This window comes from Petaurus breviceps, unplaced genomic scaffold, assembly GCF_028583685.1.
Source record: "Petaurus breviceps papuanus isolate PSGF00001 unplaced genomic scaffold, PetGlider_PUasm1.0 190, whole genome shotgun sequence".
Taxonomy (NCBI): domain Eukaryota; kingdom Metazoa; phylum Chordata; class Mammalia; order Diprotodontia; family Petauridae; genus Petaurus; species Petaurus breviceps.
The window spans coordinates 9,873,924-9,896,993 of record NW_027185810.1 but is presented as its reverse complement, the minus strand read 5'-3'; the positions used below and the strand labels follow the sequence as shown (position 1 = coordinate 9,896,993).

At 36.2% G+C, this 23,070-nt stretch overlaps 1 protein-coding gene across 2 annotated transcripts in view; it reads right to left on the bottom strand.

Annotated features, from left to right (window-relative positions):
* Positions 1-23,070, bottom strand: part of CDKAL1 (CDK5 regulatory subunit associated protein 1 like 1) — a 704,048-nt gene that overhangs the window by 310,903 nt on the left and 370,075 nt on the right. The window lies entirely within an intron of this gene.

Genomic DNA, 23,070 nt, shown 5'->3' with positions numbered 1-23,070 from the left:
TGCCACCGAGGACTGCAACCTGGATCTGAGTATGGGCAAAGCAAAAGAATCCTGCCCCCAGTGCCAGCAAAGAGGCTCCTGACATCTCTTTCTAACCAGCTGCCTGACCCTTTTACTGTCTGTGGGCTGAGAGCTCTGGAAGCAGCCAATGCCACTGCCAATTCAGTCATTCCCAAGGCCTGCTCTTGGTTTGCTGCGGTCTGGTCTGTGCTGGCTAGGCCCATACTAGACTGTGCTATACTCTCACTCCAGTGCAACAGACCTTTCTTGCCAACCTTCTAAGTTGTCTTTGGCTGAAAAATTATTTCACCCCAGTCTTTTTGTGGGTTCTAATGCTCCAGAATTTATTTTAGCACATTATTTAAAGGTGTTCTGATGGTTTTGGGGGACAGCTCAGGTGCATCCCTGCCTCTTCTCTACCATCTTGGATCCACCACATCTGCTACTTCTTTCCCAAGAAGCAGAACACATAATTCATTATCAATCTTCTGAAATTATGATTGGTGACTACATTGATCAGAGTAATGAAATCTTTCAAAGTCATTTTCCTTTTCGCATTGTTATTATTATCACGTAGTGTCAAGTCAACACGAATTTATTAAGGGCCTACTATGTATAAGGATCTGAGTCAAAAAACATTTCCCGCTCTCAAACAGCTCATAGTCTAAGAGACAACATGTAAACCACTAAGTACAATCAAGGGAGAAGAAAAATAAAGGTAGTGAAAATTATTTGTCTGGTTCTCATTTTTGTCAGCATCAGTTTACACATATTTTCCTAATTTCTCTGAATTTTTCTTATTTGCCATTTGTTATGGCACAATAATATATTTCAGGAATCCATATGCCAGAATTATTCAGCCACTCTCTGAGGGGCACACAATTTGTTTCAGGTTCTTTAAGGATCCTATTCTGTCACTGAGGAGCATATTACATTAGGAAATATAATTAAATGTCTATTGTTTGAAAGAGCTCAAGATACAGAGATAAAAGAGATACATATCATTTTATATAACACTAAGATATATAGGTGGAAGAAAAAAAAATTTGTTCATATAGTTGGCAGGAAAACAGACTGCATATGTATACTCACATGATATGCCCCAATGCAGATAAAGACCCCAAGAATCTTGGGTTGCATACCTATAGATAATTTATGAGAGGACATGGTTAAGAGTCCCAGAAAATAAAAAACAATGAATGGGATAAAATCTGTACCACTGGAGGAAGAAACCACTCTGAAATGACAGATTGATCAAAGCATTCAAAGTAACAAATGGCTCATCAATCCTTTCGCAGTTTTTGACTTAATTCTATAACTGTTTTGATCAAAATTATATCTATACTCTTCTTGTCTTTTGGAAAAAAATATGTATTGTTAATTTTATGCATAATTAAATGAATTAATTAAATTTAATTAGGAACACATTCCATAAAACGTATCGCTTATTTTAATTTCCATAGAATAGACTACTAAGATTTTTCAAACACATTTTAAATGTAAGTTAATTTTTACTAACTTTTTTCCAAAGTAATCACTTATCAGTGAAGTATGTCTAAGTGAATTTTTATACAGTCCATCTACTTTATGGTTCATAAAAATTGTCAGAAGTTCCATGCATTGCATGGGAAAAAAAGAAATCCTTCAATAAAGTCTGTGTTTTAATTAAGCAATTCTATAGCATAGTTAAATAGAATGACCATAATTAAATGTTGCTATATAAGGCTGATAAAAATATCTAATTTTCAACTAACAAAATAGAATATTGTCAAAGAAAAAAATGCTAATACTAAAACTGTACTTTTCATTTAGGTACCAGTTTGACAGAAAACAAGTTTATTTAATATTAATCAATCTCTAAGTCATTTCTGTCTTGAAGAGAGAGATATCCACACTAACATAGCTCCCCATGCCCTCTGACATGACTCTCCATCCCAAGAATATTTCAGGTAACATTTATAGGAATTTTAAACCAGGAAAATATCACAGTGTCTTACCCAAGCCTCCAAAATAGTCCCTCTGGGATTACTCCCCTCTTTGCTGTAGTTGAACAAAAAGACCTCTTCCTTTCAATCAATATCTTAATCTCTCTAAAGAAAGCAAATTCTTAAAAAGTAAAATTTGTGAACTGGGCAAGGAGGTTCAAAAATCTAAATTGAGAAAATACCTCCCAAAAAAACAGAGCTTCAAAAACTAACCAAGGAAAATAATTCACTAAAAATTAGTATCTGTCAAATCAAAGCTAAGGACTCTATGACACATCAAGGTAAAGAAGAAAATACTGCAAGCAGCCAGAAAGAAACAATTCAAATGTCATGTAACTACAGTTAGGATTACACAGGAGCTAGCAGCTTCTACATTAAAAGATTGGAGGGACTGCAATTTGATATTTCACAAAGAAAAGAACTAGGACTACAAACAAGGATCAACTACAGGCAAAACTGAGCATAATCTTTCAGGCAAGGAGATGGTCATTTAATGAAATAAGGGACTTCCACTGGGGGCAGCTAGGTGGTGCAGTAAATAGAGCACCGGCCCTGGAGTAAGGAGGACCTGAGTTCAAATCTGGCCTCAGACACTTAACACAAAAACTAGCCATGTGACCTTGGGCAAGTCACTTAACCCCAATTGCCCTCCAAGAAGCAAAAAAAAAAAAAAAGAAATAAGGGACTTCCAGACTTTCCTAATGAAAAAGCCAGAGCTCAATGGGAAATTTGATCTCCAATTAAAAGACTCAAGAAAGACATAACAAGGTAAACAAGGAAAACACACACAACACACACGCACTCAGGCACACATGCACAAAACTTGGAATTCAATAAGAGCAAACTGTTTACATCCCTATATGAGAAGCTGACACCTGTCAGTATTGAAATTTATATGATTATCCTGACCTTTAAAAGGGTATACATATATTTAGGGCGTGGGTATAAATGAACTAATCTGATGATTTAAAAAAAAACTTTATGAAGGGGTTCAAAGGGTATATAATGGGAGAAAAGAAAAGGATGAGGCAGAAAAAGGTAAATTATGCCACACAAGGAGGCATAAAAACATACTATAGTAAAGGGGAAGGAGCGAGGGAGACGAACGTCATATAAACTTTATTCTGATTGGTTCTGGTTCAAAGAGGGATCAACATAATCAATTACGTTTAACATTCTAATGTGAAAAGACACAAAACTCATTATAATAGAGGGAAAAGAAGGATGGAGAGGAGCACTGTATGAAAATTACTCTCATTGATTTGGTATCAAAGAGAGAATAACATACTCCAATAAGTATAAAAATCCATTGCGCCCTATAGGCAGTAGGAGGGTTGGGGGGGGGGGGGGGGAGGCGGAACAAAAAGGGGAAGAGTGGTTAGAAAGGAAGGAAATAGTAGTAAAGGGAAAGGGTAGGTAAAGACGGGGGGGTCACAGGAAGGGAATACTGAGGGAGGCAGTGATCAAAAGGAAAACTCTTAAGGAGGGGAAGGGAGAAGGAAGAAACAAAAACATAAACAGGGGAGGAATAGAATAGAGGGAAAGACACAGATAACTGTGAATGTGGATGGGAAGAACTCTCCCATAGCAGAATGCATTAAAAACCATAATCCTACAATATGCTCTCTACAAGAAACACATTTGAAACAAGGGAATACACACAGGGTAAAGGTAAAAGGCTGGAGTAAAATATATTATGCTTCAGTTGAAGTAAATAAAGCAGGGGTAGCAACCCTTATCTCAGATAAAGCAAAAGCAAAAATAGATCTAATTAAAAGAGATAAGGAAGAAAACTATATACTGCTAAAAGGCACCACTGAGAATGAAGCAATATCATTACTTAACATATATGCACAAAGTGGTATAGCATCCAAATTCCTGGAGGAGAACATAAGGGAATTAGAGGAAGAAATACATAGTAAAACTATACTGGTAGGGGACCTCAATCTCTCCCTCTCCGAATTTGATAAATCTAACCTCAAAATAAATAAGAAAGAAGTTAAGGAGGTGAATAGAATTTTAGAGAGGCTAGATGTGATAGATCTCTGGAGAAAACTGAATGGGGAGAAAGAAGAGTATACCTTCTTTTCAGTGGTACATGGCACAAACACAAAAATATACCATATACTAGGGTATAAAAACTTCACAATTCAATGCAGAAAGGCAGAAATACTGAATGTGTCATTCTCAGATCATGATGCAATAAAAATCATATGCAATAAAGGATCATGGAAAGATAGACTAAAAACTAATGGGAAACTAAACAATTTAATTCTAAAGCATGAGTGGGTCAAACAAGAAATTATAGAAACAATCAGTAACTTCATTCAAGAGAATGACAATAATGAGACAACATACCAAAACTTGTGGGATGCAGCAAAGGCAGTTCTTAGGGAAATTTTATATCCCTGACTGCATACATGATTAAATTAGAGAAAAGGGAGGACAATGAATTGGGCATACAATTGAAAAAGCTAGGAAAAGAACAAATAGAAAATCCCCAATTAAATACTAAATTAGAAATAATGAAAACCAAAGGAGAGATTAATAAATTTGAAATTAAGAAAACTATTGAATGAATAGATAAAACTAAGAACGGGTTTTATGAAAAAAACAATAAAATTGATAGAATCCTAGCCAATATGATAAAAAAAGAAGAAAACCAAATTACGAGTATCCAAAATGAAAAGGGTGAATCTACCTCCAATGAAGAGGAAATTAAGAAAATAATGAGGAATTATTTTTCCAAATTGGATGCACATAAATTTGACAATCTTAGTGAAATGGATGAATATTTTAAAAAATCTAAGTTGTCCAGATTAACTGAAGAGGAAATAAACTACTTAAATAACCCCATCTCAGAAAAAGAAATCAAACAAACAATCAGTGAACTGCCTAGGAAAAAATCTCCAGGGCCAGATGGATTTACTAGCAAATTCCATAAAACATTTAAAGAACAATTGATTCCAATACTCTACAAATTATTTGGGAAAATTAGTGAAGAAGGAGCCCTACCAAATTCTTTTTATGACACAAATATGGTACTGATACCTAAATCAGGAAAAGATAAAAGGGAGAAAGAAAATTACAGAACAATTTTCTTCATGAATATAGATGCAAAGATTTTCAACAAAATATTAGCAAAAAGACTACTGCAATTTATCACAAGAATAATACACTTTGATCAGGTAGTATTTATTCCAGGAATGCAAGGATGGTTTAATATTAGGAAAACCATTAGTATAATTGATCATATCAACAATATAACTAGCAGAAACCACGATTATCTCAATAGATGCAGAAAGGTTATTAAAAACACTAGAAAGTATAAATGGAGTCTTCCTTAAAATAATAGATAGCATCTATTTAAAGCCATCAGCAAGTATTATATGTAATGGGGATAAGCTAGAAGCATTTCCGATAAGATCAGAGATGAAACAAGGATGTCCACTATCACCCCTCTTATTCAATCTGGTACTAGAAATCTTAGCAGTAGCAATTAGAGAAGAAAAAGAAATAGAAGAAATCAAATTAGGAAAAGAAGAGACTAAATTATCACTCTTTGCAGATAATATGATGATATACTTAGAGAATCCTAGAAAATCAAGTAAAAAACTACTTGAGACAATAAATAAATTTGGCAGAGTTGCAGGATATAAAATAAACCCACTTAAATCCTCAGCATTCCTCTATATCTCTAATGAAATCCAACAGCAAGAGATAGAAAGAGAAATCACATCTAAAGTTACTGTAGACATTATAAAATATTTGGGTATCTACCTGCCAAAAGAAACCAAGGACTTATATGAACACAATTACAAAACACTTTTCACACAAATAAAGTCAGATCTAACTAATTGGGAAAACATCAGTTGCTTGTGGCTGGGTCAAGCTAATATAATAAAAATGACAATTTTACCTAAATTAAATTACATATTTAGTGGCATACCAATCAATCTACCAAAAAATTACTTTATAAAGGTAGAAACAATAGTAGCAAAATTCATTTGGAAGAACAAAAGGTCCAGAATATCAAGGGAATTAATGAAAAGAAATGGTAGGGAAGGTGGCCTAGCCATACCAGATTTTAATCTGTATTATAAAGCAGCAATTATCAAAACTACTCAGTACTGGCTGAGGAACAGCATAGTGGATCAATGGGATAGACTGGGTACAAAAGACTCAGCAGTCAATGACTATAGTAATCTACTGTTTGATAAACCCAAAGACCCCAGTTTATGGCATAAGAGCTCACTATTTGACAAAAACTGCTGGAAAAACTGGAATGTAGTATGGCAGAAACTAATATCTAATAAATATCTAACTATATAGATATAGTAACTATATAAATATAATAACTAATAAATATCTAACATCTTATACCAAAATCAAGTCTAAAAGGGTGCATGATCTATATATAAAGACTGATACTGTAAGCAATCTGGGAGAGCAAGGAATCATTTACTTGTCAGATTTATGGAGAGGGGAATACTTTAAGACCAAACAAGAATTACAGAGCAGTATAAAATGCAAAATGGATAATTATTATTATATTAAACTGAAAAATTTCTGTACAAATAAAGCCAATATAACCAAGATTAAGAAGGAAGTGGGAAATTGGGAAAGAATTTTTATAACCAATGTCTCTGATAAAGGACTCATCTCTAAAATATACAGAGAACTGAGTCAAATCTATAAGAGTACAAGTCATTCCCCAGTTGATAAATGGTCAAAGCATATGAACAGGCAGTTTTCAGAGGAAGAAATTAAAGATATCTATAAGCATATGCAAAAATGCTCTAAATCACTATTGATTAGAGAAATGCAAATCAAAACAACTCTGAGGTACCACACCTCACTGGCCAGATTGGCTAAAATGACAAAAGAGGAAAATGATAAATACTGGAGAGGATGTGGAAAAATTGGAATGCTAAGGCATTGTTGGTGGAGTTGGGAACTGATCCGGCCATTCTGGAGAGCAATATGGAACTATGCCCAAAGGGCTATAAATAATTTCATACCCTTTGCCCCAGCAATACCACTTCTAGGGTTGAATTCCAAAGAGATCATCAAAGTGGAAGGAAGACCCGTATGTACAAAAATATTTATAGCAGCTCTTCTTGTTGTGGCAAAAAAATTGGAAATTAAGGGCATGTCCATCAATTGGGGAATGGCTGAACAAGTTCTGGTATATGGATGTAATGGAATACTATTGTGTTATAAAAAATGAGTAGCAGATGGACTTCATATTTACCTGGAGAGGCTTATATGAACTGTTGCTGAGTGAGAAGAGCAGAACCAGGAGAAATTTGTACACAATTACATACACAGCATATGTGTGATGACAAACTTTGGTAGACTGGACTCTTCTCAGCAATGCAGGGTATTAAGACAACTCCAAAAGACTCATGATGGACAGATGAAAGAGAAAGAACAGAGAAACAACTAGAAAGAACAGAGTTTGAATGCAGATTGAAGCAAACTACCTGCTCTCTTTCTTTTTCTTGTTTGGGTTTGTTTCCTCTTTCCCATTGTTCATTTAATCCGTTATCATCCTTCTTTATAACCTGACTAATGTCTAATGTGAAAGTATTTGCAGATCCTATACTTGAGTGCATGTGGCAGGGGGAGACAGGGAGAAGATTTGAAACTCAAGGGATTGTGGAACTGAATCTTGTAAACTAAAAGTAAACCAACAAATCAGTAAGGACAAAAAAAGAATATTTCAAAACAAAAGCTAAAAAATTCATTTAAACCCTAAAATAATAAAGTGTAATTCTATTCATAAATAATGGCTAATATTTATATACCATTTTAAGGTTTACAAAGTTATTTTACCAATATTTTTTCATTTGAATCTCACACCCCTAGGAAGTGCTATTAATATGCTCTTATTATTTCCATTTTACTGAGAAGAAAACTGAGGTAGATAGCAGTCAAGTAATTTTGTCCGAGGTTATACAGTTAAATAAGTGTCTGAGGCTGGATTTGAACTCAGACTTCACAAACGCCAAATCTATCACTCTCTCCATTGTGCTACCTAGTTGCCTACAATAAACATAACTGGTCAAGTATCAGCATTAAAATAAAAGCAATGAGCAAGAACATGTCTTATTCAGTAGCTTAAAGACCAAAGAAGGACTACAGTCCAGGAATAGGATGAAATATAGGACCAGAGAAAAGACCCTGGAGAAAAGGCTTCACTTGGACCAGGGAGACTTGGCTTCTAGTTCTAGCTTTGTCATTTAACTTGACATGTAACCTTAGAACAATTTATTTCTCCTCTGTCAGCTTCAGGTTGCTCTTCTGAAAATAAATCATTCATCCATCCATTCATCCAACATGTATTTGGTAATTAGTATGCACAAGGTCCTGGGCCAGGTGCTAGGAGTGAGGGTAGGGGTGGGGAGGGTTGGGAGTTCACCATCAAGCTCTAAAATATAATTTACTGGAAAACTGGCTTCAGGTTTGTTGAAGCAAAGCCCACAATCTTGCAAACAACAATAATTTTCCATTTAATTTAACAAATATTTATTAAATATCTATTATGGGCAAGGCACTGTGTTTTGGTGGGGATATGAAGAAAAAAAATGAAATTATCCCTAGCCACAAGGATCAGGTACAGTAGTGGTTGTCATGGTGTAAAAAAAAAGTATCAAATATTTAAGAACCCATGGACCAAATATACAGGCCAATCCTTGAACCAGAGTACATTTAAATGACAAATCATAAGGAGCTTTTTTTTTGCCAGAAAATGCCCCTACATTGGAAATGCTTTGTGAAGTACTCCAAAGATTATAATCGTAAGGGGTAGATCTTTTGCTCTGAACTGAATTGCTGAATCATATGGAACTACTCACTAAACCCCAAGTGTACAGAATCTATTTCAACTCCTGTGGGACTTGGATTCTCCTCTTCTAAATCATTTCCTATTTACCGAATGTGGGAAATCAGTGCCAAATTTCATATAGTATCCTGTATATTACCAGGAATAAATAATAAAACAAAAGATTTTCCAATTAAAAAATTTCACAACAGTATATATAAAATAAGGAAACTTTTAATGCCTATAAAATACTAAATTTTACAGTGATACTAAAAGCCATTTTACTTCAACAGTCTAAAAGTTATAAAGAAAGCAAATTATCTTTTATTCAAGAAAAGTACAAAATAATAAGGCTTTATGGTGGCTAAAAAATATTCACCCAACTAGGATGAATTCAGATTAAGGAAAATAAGAACTGTGTAATTACATACATTTACCTTGACAAATAGAAAGCAATCTGTGATTAGAATATAGCAATTAGTTACAAAATGCTTCACATGGATTTAATTACCCATCAGTCTACATGTTCCTTAATTACTTTTATCTCATTGGATCAGTAAAAAATTTCTGCCTCAGGCAACTGCCAATCACATATTTATAATGCTTCTAGACTTTACAGTGAATATATTATTACATCAGGCAAAAGTGCTAAAATTATGGTTGAAAAAATTTAAATTTGAGCCTCTAGTTTTAGTTACATAATAATTCTCTAATTATTCACTAATTCAACTAATATACTGATTTCTGATTGATGTTGTCATCAATTATGTTTAACTTTTTTAAAAAATAAATTTAATCTTTGTTTACTGTAGCTCAGCAAAAAGCTGGAACGAAATGTACTAGAGCAGAAAGCAGACTGAATTTGGAGTTAAATATGTGTTAAAATCTAAACTACAGCTTACTGACTGCATGATGGGCAAAAACACTTCAGTTCTTTGAGTCTCCCACTGCTTGTCTACAAAATGAGGGCAGGAGTTGATATCTAAAGTCCAGGTTTTCAAGTTAAAGTAGCTACTTCTTGCATTCAGGGAAAGTGAAAACAAACAACTTTATTTAAGAAAAAATTAAATTAAATTTTATTTCTTTAATTAACAAAAATCTATTTTGTCTCCCTAGCACCTCTAAGCCCTGCATTGGGAGGCAAAGTTCAACAATATCAACAACAAAAAGAGCTTGTAAAAATTATGCATTATTAGGCAAAACAAAAATCTTTTTTTTTTCCCTGCTTTTTGGAGGAGGGAGGGCAGGGTAATTGGGGTTAAGTGACTTGCCCAAGGTCACACAGCTATTAAATGTGAAGTGTCTGAAGTCATATCTGAACTCAGGCCCTCCAGGCTCCAGGGCCAGTGCTCTATTCCCTGTGCCACCTACCTGCCCAACAAATTCCTTCTTAAATGATGTGCAAAGAAAGAAGAACAGAGAAAGGGGAAGAAAGAGACAAGTTCTTCTTTATGTTTGTATTCCTTATCAGCTTAAGAGCTGATACAGTCAATTTTTCAGGATGGTGTAAGATACAGGGAAAATAGTAAGTAGGGGGCACTATCAGTTCAAAGTAATTTAATGTATTTTTAAAAAGTAAATTCTAAATATGTCAGCTAGATGTATGTTCATATCTACATGTAAAATAAATTTCCAAAGTAAAATGATTTTTGGACTGTCACTATTTTGAATTATCTACACCAATACTTCTGTCATTAACATGAATAATGTCAAGTAGACCACACTGAAATTACTCATAGGATCCTTTAACTTGTTACATTTTTAAAGTTCTAACGTGAACAATGTTCAGAATACATAAAATACTACAGGGAATTTCAAAGATTGTTTTGTTACCCAACATCTTAACACATTTTCACACTTAAAGTAAGAGTTTATACCTCCTGGGTATTTCCCCACAAACATTAAGGTATAGAATTTGTACATTTTAAAATAATACATAAGGAAAACTGATTCTGAGATCAGAGAGAGACAGATAGAGAGATGGTGCATTTATTTATTAAAGGTTTGCTATGTATGTACCAGGCTCTTTGGTAAGGGTTGCGAATGCAAATATACCAGAAAGATAGTGCATGCCCTCAAGGAGCTTACATTCTGTGGGAGAAAATAACACAGAAAGGGGAGCTGAAAAGAGAAGGAGCAGGGATAGTGGAAGTGGAGATGGTCTAATTCTAGGAAAGATAAGGCACAAGCTCAACTGTCAGACCCAGGGGACATAGGGGATAGATCCCAAGGCTAAGATGGAGGGAAATGATGATAATAGCAAGAATGTTGACAGCATAAAGGAGTCTAAGATTGCAGGGTGGAGGTGGGAGGGTTGGTGGGGGGGGATGAGAATGGTTGGGTGTGAGGATTATTGCTATAGTGTAAGCTGGTTAGTGTAGATATGGCTGGGATATTAAAGACCTAGAGATTAACTACACTAAAAGCTTAAAAAGAGTCAGATGACCAGAATTTTAATTCAGCCTCAGATACTCCCTTGGCAAGTTACTTAACCTCTGACTCAGTTTTCTCAACAGCAAAATGGGAAGAATAATAATACCTACCTTCCAACACTGTTCTAAGGATCAAACAATATATTCATGAAGTGCCTGGCACAAAGCAGATCCTTTAGTAAATGCTTGTTTCCTCCCTTTCTAAGGGTCTGTCTTGTACCTACTTCACTTTTAAACATGCCCTCTTGAAGATATCATTTGCTAACTCCATGGGTTCAAGTATTATTTGACTTGTGATGATTCCAAATCCATACAGTCCACTCTAACGTCTTTGAATCATAGTCTTAATGTCCTATTAGCATTGTAACTCAATGTCCTCAAAATAAGACAATCATCTTCAGTGCTAAATCCATCCTCATTCAAACATTGTTCCTTTCTATTCTCCTAGTCACTCAGCTTTGGAAGCAAACTATCTTTGGTTCTTCCCTCTCCTTATACTGACAATTAACCCCCAGAACATCCAATCACTGGCAAGTCTCACTGATTCTATTCCCACATGTCTTGAATTTGTAGCAGCTTACTTACACTGCTACTATTCAAGATGTATTCATTACCCCTCACCTGGACTATTGTAATAGCTGTAAAATTTAACTGCCTGCTCCTACATAGCCTTTTCAATCCATCTTCTTACAAAACTACCAAAACAAGCTTCCTAAGGCATAAGTCATAAGTCATATAGTTCCCCTACTCAAAAATCTTCAGTGGTTCCCTAATAAAATATCACTTAACATAGCATTTAAGACCCTGCATAGTCAGGTTCCAATCTTCTAAACTTATTTTACATTAGTCCACTAACTAGTGTCCATTGTGTCCTAAACTGGAGGAATTTTCCCCAAATTTAATATGTCATTTTTCATCTTTATGCCTCAAATACACTCCTTCTTTTACTTTAGGGGTAAGCTCAGTGGCAGCTTCTTGGTGAAGTTTTCCCTGATTCCACAAGATGTTAGTGCTGTCTCCATTGTCAGATTGCCTTGTATTTATTTATTTGAGAATGTTATATTCCCTATTAGTGGAATATAAGTTCTTTGAGGGCTAAGATTTCCTACTTTGTCTTTCTGCCACTACTTAGTAAGTGCCCATTTCATATGAGAATTTTTTATCACAGTGAAATTTTTTCTTTTCATATTTTAAAAATACTACCTCAGGGATTATTAAAGCATTGTTCCTGGTGTCAGCGTTACATTGCTTACCCCATTGGTCAAATGCCTTGGTAAATTATGTTCCATTCCTTTATTGGTCAGGGTTGTTTTGGTTACGAAACTAGAGACATGAGACTTACTGCATAAGATCCACATGAACCTTCCTCCATGCTGGAATCCAGAATTAGAATTTGGGATATTTTCCTATAGCAAGAGGGCTGTAAATCTTGATTCGGTTTTAAATTACTATTAATACAACATTTTACTCTGGCTATATTATATGTTAAAACATGTGTAGATTTGTAATAGTTTTACTGTAAAAAAATTAAATAACATGATGAATGTCTAGATTTTTAGGAAAACAGTAGAGAAAGTATTAGATTAGAAATCAGATCTAAATTCTACTTATGACTTGGCCATAAATTAATTGTTCAGTCTTGAGCAAGACCCTTAATCTGGGCTTCAGTTTTCTCATCTGTAAAATGAGGATATCTAAGGTACATTTTGGCATTTAAATATTATGGTTCCTGTAACAACACAACTTGTTTATAAATTGAGTAGTGCTTGCATTAGAGAATATACTAAATGATTAAATTCCTGGCTTGTGGCTTTTTAAAATTTCATCATCACAATGCTCAAACAGTTGGATGAATCTGAAATAAATTATTCAAAGATAGTCTTTTTTCCCTATGACATGAAGCATATGCTCTCCTTGGCATAGATATTATGAACCAAAAATGGGGGGGGGGAAATAAACCTGGTTAATATTTTTTGCCATTATTAAGCAAATAAAATGGGACAGTTAATAGAGTGCTATAAAGGAACTATCTTCTTACAAATAGATATGTTCATTCAAATGTACAATTTGGAAATCCAGAAGACTTCCTGAAAGTTAACATGAACATCACATAAGAAATATTATGAAATACATTTATTTCTCTAATTCTTTTATTATCAGAGAAAAATGCATTTCAAAAAACTATAAAAGTAATTATTTCTAACTTCAATTTAATATCATTCTATAAATGGAAAAAACATAGCAAAGGGAAAATAGACCTCCTCTCTTTAAAAAAGAAATATTAATATACCACTTCAGAAGCAATCTTTTGGCCAAAATAAGTAAAATATTAAATTTTTCTATGTATCTTTGCTATTGTAGCAAAAAAAAACTAATATAAACATACTCATTCTGAATTATTAATAAGCAATACAACTGTAAATGTTTTTGTTCACTATTCTTCACTGCCCTTGTAAATGATTTCAAAATGGTAGTTCCTGAAGCATGAAGATTGTTAAGCAGTCATTGCTTTTTGAAATCACAGTGCTGGGAATTGGTAGAATTCTTGCCTCCTTGGAATATTATCAGATACTATGAACTTTCTTTGAAAGCAGGCTATAATTCACAAGGGGGTCCCTTGCTTTCAATCAAGGAAATGTTTAAAACTACCCCCATCTGCCATTTTAATGTATTCTTCCCAAAGATGGTCATAAATATTTAATATAGGAAAGGCACTGTTTAAACACAATGAATAGCTTGTGAAATTAAAGTTGGCCGACGGATTACACCATGTACATAATGCATTGTAAACAATGACAAAGAAAGCAGGAGGATTACAAATATGTTTGATTCTTGAGGCATTTCTTTAGAAATAGCCAAAAGACATTTAACATAGAAAAAGTCAGTTTAATTGATATCACAACTAATTGAGTTTATGGCTTCATGAAGCTGGTCTATATAACACATATGCTTATATGTTTTCACATTCTTGTCTGATAATGGAACGTGATTTTATAAGAATGTAGAATAAATATAACAGTTACTTCATAGAATCATAAGAAAAGAAGGGATATCTCAAATCTAACCTACATTGTTTAACCAGGAATAATATTAGGACCAAACACAAAGTCTTGTAAAGAAAAACTTATAGTCTGAAGAGTCAAAATACTTGAATGATCACTTGTACATAATTACATAATTAGTTTGTCAAGAATTCCATGGAAAGAGATACCATAACCTGTTTCAATGTCATTGGCTCATCCCAACATCCAACTTTATTTTCACAAACTTAATTTTTAAAATTTCCATATATTTATGTTGTTTCCTATGGAAAGGAAATGGAAACTAGCTGGTATGTGTATTCCTTATAATGACTTATGAAAAAGAGAACTGCTGATTGGTTACTGCACAGAATAAAAAAAAAATGGTAGTGGTTACAGGAGTTTAGATACCTAGTCACATCCTCCAGGAATCCTCATTCACATGTGTTTTATACCAACTTCTCCTTTTGACTTCATGCAGCACTTTGTTCACTACCTCTCTACTGTATTCATGAAATAACAATATTATTTTTTTTTTATTTATCACTGATAGGACTTCGCTTTTCTTATGAAAATTTATACCTTCCCCTTAGCATAATAGTGGAGGAAAGCTTTTGTAGACCGAGTAACTCAATGAATAAAAGTACCAATCCATCTAAAAAATTCAAATCTCTTTAATTTTTCTCCCCGAGTCCTATATTCCAAACAATTTTAATTGCATTTTCTCAGAATATAATAAAAAATTAGTTCATAATCCTTATATGTAACTCAACATGATATTAATTTCCAAATTAGCAATATAATCTTTGATTACTCAGTCTCCTTCACTGTTTTATCATCCACTTCTTACATTCTAGGTATGGGATTGTGATAGTAATGGAATATAAAGATCCCCTGTATTGGCTTGGTTTTCAAATTGATTGTGTTAAAACCCAAAGCTTGTTAATCCCACCTGTGGGATGGACTTGTTGACTTGAAAAGAGAGTCCTGAACTGGGAGGAGCTGGTGACATAGATTGGGAGAGACACAAGAGAGAGGCAGAAGAACTTTTTGGAAGCAGCATCTTGGAGGCAGAGAGAGACTGAGAGGATTGCTGAGGGCCACTTTGAATTGCCCTGGACTTTTGAGACCTGCCCCCGGAGCTGCCAAAGACTGAGGAGACATGGCTGTTTTGCTGGTACTTTGTCTGTCTGTTTTGATGTTGTTTTGCCAGATTTGTCCACTGGTGAAAGGCAGTCCTGTTATTGAAGAAGTCCTGGAACCTGGCTTTTGGTTGAGAGCTCCTGAGACTGTCCTGCAGACAGAGAGTGAATACTGTCCACTGGTGAAGGACAGTGCTGTTGTTGCAGGGGTCTGGGAACCTTTCTGTTGGTTCAGAGCTACTGAGACTGTCCTGCAGACAGAGAATGAATGCTGTCCACTGGTGTAGGGCAGTGCTGTTGTGGCAGGGGTCTGGGAACCTTTCTGTTGGTTCAGAAGCCCTGAAGAAGGATTTTCTTGTTGTATGTTTACAGAAATCCTGGGAGAGGGTTTTGCTAATGTTTTCAGGGGTTCTAGGACTGTTCTGAAGACAGAGGATGAATCAATGAAGAGACTGGTAATGTATCTTGTGGCCTTGCTAAGCTTTGTCTCCCCAGGAACTAAGATTGCTGAGAACTTGCCTCTTGTCAAGATGAAGAAAAGACCTCCATTTGGGTATTAAGTGCTGTGCTTAAACTTGTAACTCTGGGGTAGATTCAATTGTGATCCAGGGGTGGGGAACTTTTGACCTTTTTGTGTTCTATGGTTGAACAAATGAATGTACTTTACTTAGATCGGAAACTAATCTCCATTTGAGAAGAGGGGCTTTGTGATGGAGCAAATGAAGGTACAGCCTAGGGGTGGAGTAGTATTTAGAACAGGGACTTTGTAATTGATTGAATGAATGGAAGGTCCTGGGGTGGGGTAGTACTTAGAGATTATTTGATCACACTTAGTAAACACTGTATTTTGAATGATGTCATGTTTTGACCTTCTCTGTTCTTAATTTGTCACTGAATAAAATGGAGAGCACCTATGCTGGTATTTTGAACCCTGGGAAGTTGCCTTTCCTTGGCATTACATTACAGGGATACTTGCAAGTTTTTGTTCTAGGAAATCATCTTTTCCCTCATTGCAATTTCTTGTGATGATCTCATGTGTTCTCATCCATTAAATTATCTCTATACAGAAGCCTCCCAAATAAACCAATTCCAAAAACAAGAATTTATTAAGTACTTATTATGTACCAGGTAGAGTGGATACAAAGAAAAAGGCTAAACAGGCTCTTTTCCCAAGGAACTTAAATTCTGGATGAGGAAGACAACATGGACATATTTAGGTATAGAAAAATGGATGCAAAGTAGATACAAGGTGATTTTAGGGAGGAAGGCTGTAGTAGCTAAAGGTATTAGAAAAGACTTCACATAGAACATGTCATGTGAGTTGAGATTTGAAGAAATCTAGGAATTCTTAGAGATAGAGGGAAAGAGGAAGTATATTCTGGGGATGGCCATGGCAAGGGAGGGGGAGAGGTGAAGGAGAGGAGGTAGAGATAGGAAATAGTCACCTCAAAGACAGGAGATGGAGTTCCAACTATGAGGAACAGTAAGTAAACAAAACTGACCAACTGATTCTGTTTATGGAGGCAATAATGTGTAGTAAGGATAGAAGGGAAGTTAGGGGCTAGGTTGTGAAGTACTTTAAATGAAAAAACAGGAAGGTGTATATTTGATTCTTGGGGTAAAAGAAAGTTACTGGAGCTTGAATAGGGGAGTAATACGATCAGACTTGAGAAATTATATATATATATATATATATACATATATATATGCATATATATATACACACACACATATGTGTATATGTATATTATATATATTCATTTATTTATGCATGCATGCACATACTCATTCACTCACTCACAAATACACACACACACTTACTCACTTTGGAAACTAAATGGAGGACAGATTACAAATGGGTAAGAAGAAGACAGATGAGGGAGAAATCAATTATTCTCCTGTAATTTTTCATGAGGATTCTACTATCACATCCCCAACTGCCCTTTGGACAGCACCAGAGCAACATCCTATTGCTATACCAAACTGACTAAGCCCCAAAGGGAATTCATCATCGTTCCCCATGATCACAGTCTTTCTCCTAACTTTCCTATTCTTTTGAACGATATTAATATTCCAGCCACCTAGGTTCAAAACCTCGGACCTATCTTTTGACTTTTTTGATGCTCTCTTCCATCATATCTAATTGGTTGCCAAGTTCTATTGATTTGTCCTCCACATCTCTCACTCTACTTTTCCTACTCAGAGTACTATGAACCTTATTCATACTTCTCACTTAGAGGATTACAGGAGGACTCTGAGCTCTGTACTTTCACTTTCTGCCCTCTCCAATCCATCTGCACACAGCTGCAAAAATAATTTCCTCTGCTCAAAATCCTAAGATGGCTTCTACTTTTTTCTAGGATAAATAATATTAATCATTTCAGTAAGTAAAATAAGTTGTTTTGGGATGGCTAGGCTCACTCCTATAACTCAACTCCACAAAAAATCTTGTTAAGCATCTCCCGTGTATAAAACACATATGGTACAGGATCAAAGTGGGGAATAGAACAAGTGGGAGGTGGGATAGAACAGAGGGAAATATAATCAGTCTTTTACAATATATCTACTATGTTAATGTTTTGCATTAGCTACTCATGTACAGCCTATTCTGAACTGCTTATCTTTCCAATAAGGGTGGGTTTGACAAGGGAGGAAGGGAATGAATCTGGAATTCAAAGTTTTAAAATCAAATGTTTAAATATATATATATATATATATATATTTATTTTTTTTATAAATATATATTTATATTTAAATATATATACTATTATTAATACTATTTTGCATGTAATTGGGAAATAATATATACAGGCACTGGGGCACAGAGATCCACCATGCCCTACTGGAAAAGTCAAAAGGGGTATGGGAGAAAATATGGGACCGAGCAGATTAGAGGAGGGGATATCCTCTGGGACTGCTATTTTGGGGTGGTGGGCGGGGAAAAACAGGGAAAAAATTTGTAACTCGAAATCTGGCGGAAATGAATGATGTAAATCAGAAGTTAATAAAGCATTAAAAAAAAACACATATGACCCAACTGAACTGTAGTCTTATCTCAAAATGACTTTGAAAACTGTAAAGTTATTCTGAGAGTATTTCATAGAAGTAAACACCAATTCATATGAAAACATAACATGAAAACCATTAAAGAACTACATACATATTCAAATACTTACCATCTACTGCTTTTCTCATCTGTAAATTTATCCCAGGAAGAAAACACCTCACAAATTATTTTGAAAAAGAGACATTTGTTTTTTTCCTCAGGTTTCTTTCTTTTCTTATGTTTACACACAGGTTACATAGTTGTTATTTGAATATTTGCCCACATATTGTAATTAAAATTAATAGAAAGTTAAGTCCTTTTAGACTGTGAGCTCTTTGAGAGAAAGGATTATTTTTGCCCTTTTTTTTTTTTTGCATCCCTAGTACTTAGCACAGCACTTGGCACATAGTAGATGCTTAACAAATGTTTACTGATTAATTTTTTTTTTCATTTTTTGCCTTTTGGAAGGCAATTGGGGTTAAGTTACTTGCCCAAGGTCACACGGCTAGTTTTTGTGTTAAGTGTCTGAGGGCAGATTTGAACTCAGATCCTCCTGACTTCAGGGCGGGTGGTCTATTCACTGCGCCACCTGGCCGCCACTTATTGGCTAATTTTTAAAGGTGTGTGCATCATGTTTTACCTTTCCTACTCTTACAATAAGTACAACTCTAATTTCTCTACTGCAATAAAAATATCTATAGTATAACTGAAAACTTCCTTATAAGGTTCCCTTAATGACTTACTCAGTATTATGTTAGATTCTATATTCTTATTTATTTTTTCCTTACACAATTTTGTGGGAGCTGTTGGGGGCGGAGCCAAGATGGCGGAGTAGAAGCATGACCTTCCCACGACTCCGGCTTCCACCCTCCCCAATCCATGTAAAAAGGGGACTCTAAACAAACTTTGGAGCTGCAGAACCCACAAAATGACACAGAGAAGCTAACCTCCTGCTGAGGACAGCCCTGCAGGCCCGCAGGGATCGGCCAGCTCAGCCTTCTGGGAGCCAAGCCCAGCACCACGTTGAGGCTTTAGCCCCAGGGCAGGCCTGACCAGCCTCCAGCCAGAGGGACTCCAGATCAGCAGCAGCTATGACCGTTTCCAGATTTATCAATACATAGATGCGAAGGACAAGGTGAGAGGCCAGTGAAGTCTGGACTTTGGGACCCAGGAAGTGGGAGTGCTTGGCATTTACCCCCGGAGGGAGAAACCTCTGAGACACCAGCACACCCTGCCAGTGCCACATGGGGGCTTCAGCTCCTGGCCTGCAGAGTGTAGGGGGACCAAGCACCAGTCTGAGGGGTAATCGCTCTTGCTTTAACCTGCTTGGATCTGGATTGCAGTCTAGAGTGGAGGTCCTGGGGTGTGTGTCCAGCTTGCCAGAGCATGTGGAGACCTCAGAGAGGGCACCCATCTAATACCTCCGGCAGCTGAGAAAACCCCAGAGTTTGGGACGAAAACTCCCCTGTCTGGTGGCACAGTCCTACTGTGGCAAAAAGCCCAAAAGTCAAATAATTGAGTGGCAAAATGAGCAGGCAAAGGAAACAAAGCAGACAGAAGATTCCAACATTACACTCCTATTTTGGGGATAAGAAGGAGCAAGGCATGGAACAGGAGGAAAACAGTGAAGGCAGAACTCCTGCACCAAAAGCTTTAAAGGAAAATACAAGCTGGTTACAGGCCATAGAGGACCTTAAGAAGCAGATAAGAGAAGTGGAGGAAAAATTGGGAAGAGAAATGAGAACAATGCAAGAAAATTATGAAATGAGAGTCAACAGCCTGACTGAAGAAAATAATACCTTAGAAAACAGACTGACTCAAATGGCAAAGGAGGCTCAAAAAGGCAATGAGGAGAAGAATGCCTTAAAAAGTCAAATTTGCCAGATGGAAAAAGAATCTCAAAAGCTCACTGAGGAGAATCATGGCTTCAGAATTACATTGGAGCAAATGGAAGCTAATGACTTTATGAGAAATCAAGATGCTGTTAAACAGATCCAAACAAATGAAAGAATAGAAGGAAATGTGAAATATCTCATGGGATAAACCACTGACCTGGAAAATACATCCAGGAGAGATAATTTAAAAATTATTGGATTGCCTGAGAGCCATGACCAAAGTAAGAGCCTGGAAAGCATCCTCCAGGAAGTTCTCAAAGAAAACTGCCCTGATGTTTTAGAACCAGAGAGCAAAAAAGAGGTTGAAAGAATCCACCAATCACCTCCTGAAAAAGATCCCAAAAAGAAAACTCCTAGGAATATATTATAGCCAGGTTCCAGAATTCCCAGATTAAGGAGAGAATATTACAAGCATCCAGGAAGAAACAATTTGAATATTGTGGAAACACAATCAGGATAACCCAGGATCTGGCAGCTTCTACACTGAGGGATCGAAGGGCCTGGAATGTGATATTCCAGAGGTCAAGGGAGCTGGGATTAAAACCAAGAGTCACCTACCCAGCAAAACTGAGTATCCTGTTTCAGGGGAAAATATGGTCATTCAGTGGAATACAGGACTTTCAAGCATTCTTGCTGAAAAAACCAGAGTTGAATAGAAATTTTGATATTCAGATACAAGAAGCAAGATAACCATGAGAAGGTAAACAGGGAAAAGAAATCATAAGGAACTTATCAAAGTTGAACTATTTTTTTTTTTCTTAAACAATCAGGGTTGAGTGGCTTGTTCGGGGTTGCATGGCCAGTTGTTGTTTCTGGGTGTGGTGCTGGGTGTCTGGGCCCGGATTTGATCCAGGTTGTCCCGGCACTGGAGCTGGTGCTCTTGCTCGCTGAGCCACCTGGCCAAAGTTGAACTATTAACATTCCTACATGGAAAAACAATAATTGTAACCTATGAAACTTTTCTCAGTAGTTGAAGGGATTAGAAATATATATATATATGTGTGTGTGTCTTTATATGAGGGTATGAAAAAAAAAAATAAAGGAGAAGAGTGCGTGGCTTTTGCCCTGGGGGCGAGAAGCCGCTGAGATTCCGGTACAGACAGCGGAGCCAAGTGGCAGCTTCAGCTCCTGGCCTGCAGAGTGTAGGGGGACCAAGCACCAGTCTGAGGGGTAATTGCTCTTGCTTTAACCTGCTTGGATCTGGATTGCAGTCTAGGATTGAGGTCCTGGGGTGTGTGCCCAGCTTGCCAGAGCGTGTGGAGACCTCAGAGAGGGCACCCATCTAATACCTCTGGCAGCTGAGAAAACCCCAGCATTTGCTATGAAAGCTCCCCTGTCTGGTCAGAGTCCTACTGTGGCAAAAGGCCCAGGGGTCAAGTGACTGAGGGGCGACATGACCATGCAAAGGAAACAAAGCAGACAGAAGATTCCAACATTACACTCCTATTTTGGGGACAAAAAGGAGCAAAGCATGGAACAGGAGGAAGACAGTGAAGTCAGAACTCCTGCACCAAAAGCTTCAAAGGAAAATACGAGCTGGTTACAGGCCATAGAGGACCTTAAGAAGCAGAGAAGAGAAGTGAAGGAAAAATTGGGAAGAGAAATGAGAAAAATGCAAGAAAATTACAAAATGAGAGTCAACAGCCTGACTGAGGAAAATGAGAGAGGGGATGTTGGAAGGGAGGGCAAGCTTGGGGGGGAGGGAAGTTGGAAGCACCCACTTTTGGAAAGGGATGGGATCAAAGTAGAGAATAGAACAAGTGGGAGGTGGGATAGGAGGGAGGGAAATATAGTCAGTCTTTTACAATATATCTACTATGTTACTGTTTTGCATTAGCCACACATGTACAACCTATACTGAACTGCTTATCTTCCCAGTAAGGGTGGGTGACCCAGGAGGAAGGGAATGAATCTGGAATTCAAAGTTTTAAAATCAAATATTCAAATATATACATATATACATACTATTGTTAATACTAATTTACATGTAATTGGGAAATAAGATATACAGGCATTGGGGCATAGAGATCCACTGGAAAAGTCAAAAGGGGTATGGGAGAAAATATGGGAGAGAGCAGATTGGAGGAGGGGATATCCTGTGGGACTGCTATTTTGGGGCGGTGGGTAGGGGAAAAACGGGGAGAAAATTTGTAACTCAAAATCTGGCGGAAATGAATGATGTAAATCAGAAGTTAATAAAGCATTTGAAGAAAAAAAAAGAATTTTGTGCATGCCATTACCAACAACAAAGAAATTCATGAGGGTTCATTTGTCAAAATGTCTTTTGGAACCATGTCTTCCTTCTGAAACTTTTAGTTTGTCATAGAGAAGTCTAGATATTTAAAGCTAGAAGTATAAGTACTTCCACTCATAAATGTTAAACAGTTACATAAATGTTACAATGTTAATTTTTAAAATATGCCTTAAATACACAAATCTTTTACTGTCATTAAATAATTTTTAATCACAAACATGGCATATCCATTTGCTCTGGTAGCAGTTAAAAAAATTTCCAGCACATTTTTTCATCTTCAAGTTATTTGTTTACATTTTACCATGCAATACGTCAGGTTGTTTTTTTTTTTTTAACTCCACTTGTTATTTAATATTTAACTATACCAATTCTATGAATTAATCCCCATAGATCCTGGTCTAAATGAGGAAAGAGGGGAGAAGGGAGGTGAAGGAAGGGGAAGAGAAGATATCTCCACATCATGCCTACAT